The sequence below is a fragment of the Cucurbita moschata genome, unplaced genomic scaffold (genome assembly GCF_002738365.1).
Source record: "Cucurbita moschata cultivar Rifu unplaced genomic scaffold, Cmos_1.0 Cmo_Scf01254, whole genome shotgun sequence".
In the NCBI taxonomy this organism is placed as follows: Eukaryota; Viridiplantae; Streptophyta; class Magnoliopsida; order Cucurbitales; family Cucurbitaceae; genus Cucurbita; species Cucurbita moschata.
Genome location: NW_019269770.1, coordinates 6484 through 9674, shown reverse-complemented (window position 1 = coordinate 9674; position 3191 = coordinate 6484). Strand labels below are relative to the sequence as shown.

At 40.6% G+C, this 3191-nt stretch overlaps 1 non-coding gene across 1 annotated transcript; it reads left to right on the top strand.

Moving 5' to 3' along the window:
• Positions 1–1766: 1766 nt before the first annotated feature.
• Positions 1767–1850, top strand: TRNAL-CAA. The gene has a single exon. It is a non-coding gene; the product is annotated as a tRNA-Leu (tRNA).
• The last annotated feature ends 1341 nt before the right edge of the window (positions 1851–3191 follow it).

Here is a 3191-nt window from a genome sequence, read left to right as displayed (position 1 = left end):
ACCTTGTGGTTAACAGCCACACGCTCTAACCAACTGAGCTATTCCAGCCAATAATTTAAAATTCTTCGAGTTCAGCACTAGTAGATGTTGTTTGCTTTGGCACGTTACGTATCGTCGTCAGCCTCACGGTTCTAAAACGCATCTACTATGGAGAGGTTTTCCAGCGTCCTTGTTGGCAGTCTACTAGGGAGAGGTTTCCACACACTTGTAAGAAATCTTTCATCTTCTCTTGAACCGATCTGGAATCTTCCAATCCACCCCCCTGGGGGCCCAGCGTCTTCGCTGGCACATCGCCTGGTGACTAGCTCTGATATCATATCTCAAGCCCACCATTAGCAGATATTGTCCACTTTGGTGCATTACGTATCACCACCAGCCTCACGGTTTTAAAATGCGTCTACTAGGAAGATTTTCCCACACCCTTAAAAGAAATGCTTCCTCACCCTCTCCATAGTTTTAAAACACGTTTATTAGTGAGAGGTTTCCACGCCCTTATAAGGAATGGTTCATTCCCCTCTCCAATCAATGTGGGATCTATTAGTAAGTAGTTAGGATGGTTGAGTGGTCTAAGGCACCTAAGTCAAGTTTTAGTCCACGTGAGAGGGTGTGGGTTCAAATCCCACTTTTAATACAATACAAATTATTGTGTTTTAGTCTAATGGGGCTAGGGAAGAAAATGAATGACTTTTCATCGTTAACCATGGTTGGGTTGGGTTATATCATTAAATGAAATGTGCACTTCTTTAGATCTTCTATTTACCTTTAATTTAGTTACAATAAATGGTGATGTTTAGAGATATAAATAATAAGCCAAAGTGAGTGAAGAAAAAAGCTAAACTATGATCATCTTTTTAGATTAATGATCGTAAAATTTACTTTATTCAATAACAATCTTTACTGAATAAACATCAATAATAACTTTATTGAAAATAGAATATGTTTTTGTATACAAACTATGAGTTTTATGACATAAAACCAAACATTTCTATTGTTCTTTCTCACCGTTTTCCTCCTATAAATCTTTATTGAACTCTCTGCTTCTCTTTCACGAAGTCTCGTGGCTTGTAGATTCCTAAAACGACACATCTATGAGCTTCTTAAAACCTAAAAATTGAATCTGGATTCTGACGACACACGACGTTATTCAAGCGTATAAAGCTTACCTCTCGTGTATGTGGGATCATCCACACGCTCTAACCAATTGAGCTATTCCAGCCAATTATTTAAAGTATTCTGAGCCCACCACTAGTAGATGTTGTCTGCTTTGGCTCCTTACGTATAGCCGTCAGCCTCATGGTTTTAAAACGCATCACTATGGAGAGGTTTCCCAGCGTCCTCACTGGCAGTCTACTAGGGAGACGTTTCCACACCCTTATAAGAAATGTTTCATCTTCTCTCTAATCGATTTGGAATCTCACAATCCACCACCTTGGGGCCCAGAGTCTTCACTAGCACACCGCCTGGTGACTAGCTCTGATACCATATCTCAAGCCCACCGTTAGCAGATATTGTCCACTTTTGTGCATTACATATCACCACCAGCCTCACGGTTTTAAAATGCGTCTACTAAGAAGATTTTTTCACACCCTTAAAAGAAATGCTTCCTCACCCTCTCCAATCGCTAGTAGATATATTCCATTTTGGCCTGTTATGGATTGCCGTCAGCCTCACAGTCTAAAAACGCGTCTATTAGTGAGAGGTTTTCACACTATTATAACGAATGGTTCATTCCCCTTGTCAACCAATGTGGGACTTATTAAAATGTAGTCAGGATGGCCGAGTGGTCTAAGGCGCTAGACTCAAGTTCTAGTCCTCATGAGAGGGCGTGGGTTCAAATCCCACTTCTGACACAATTCAAATTATTATAGGTTGAAGAAAAAAAGCTAAACTATTATCATCATCTTAGCATACATCGTCATCATCAACACATCATAATTATTGTAAAACATGCATCAAACATCATCATACATCATATTAATAAAGCATAAAGAACACGTGCCTGTGCCTAGTTGCACTTGAAGTTGCTCCAAACGTGCAAACAACCTTTGAATCAATGAGATGCTCTGATGAACATAAGGGGTGGCGTGTGCGACATTATGTGTTACAAAAAGATGCAGAAGTGTGGTGGTCGGATAATAAACACAGCATCAACTCGGGCGGGGGAGAATTACACCGTGGGGAAGCTTAATAACCACTGAACCCAAGGTGGATCAGTATGATCAGGACTTCATGGGATTGAGAAGGTTTGCACCGTCATTAGCTGACACTAAAGAGAAACAAACAGAAAACCTATGAAGAGGCCCGAAGGACGGCCAAGGCCCTAGAGTAGAGGAAACGCCCTGTCGAGGTCGAAACCACAGAATTCCAACCATCGCTCCAGAGACCTTGATATCAGAGTAGGCCACCTGCTCCACCCCTAATAGCCCGATACCTAGCAATGGAGAAGTCTCTGTGTCGTAACTGTGGAAAACAACATGTTGGGAGATGTTTGGCGGGGCTCAGGTATGTGTTATATGAGTGGTCATGCAAGTCATGTGGCCAGAACTTGCCTTACAAGGAGCTCGGAAAATCCAAGGGAACCCCTTAGAGGACCGGTCATCTGAGAGCTCACCATACAAACCACCTGCCCACAGACCAGGGCATATACTTGAACTTGATCTACTCTTATGTCTCTACGTATAGTTCAAGTAATCATACTATAGCCAGAGTGGTCTTAGTTTATTTGGTTTAGATTAATGATTGTAAAATTTACTTTATTCGATAACAATCTTTACTTAATAAACATCAATAATAATTTTATTGAAAATAGAATATGTTTTTGTTAACAAACTATGAGTTTTATGACATAAAACCAAACATTTCTATTGTTCTTTCTCATCGTTTTCCTCCTATAACTCTTTATTGGACTCTCTGCTTCTCTTTCACGAAGTCTCGTGGCTTGTAGATGCCTAAAACGACACATCTATGAGCTTCTTAAAACCTAAAAATTGAATCTGGATTCTGACGACACACGACGTTATTCAAGCGTATAAAGCTTACCTCTCGTGTATGTGGGATCATCCACACGCTCTAACTGAGCTATTCCAGCCAATTATATAAAATTTTCTAAGCCCACCATGAGTAGATGTTGTTTGCTTTGGCTCGTTACGTATATGCGTCAGCCTCATGGTTTTAAAACGCATCACTATGGA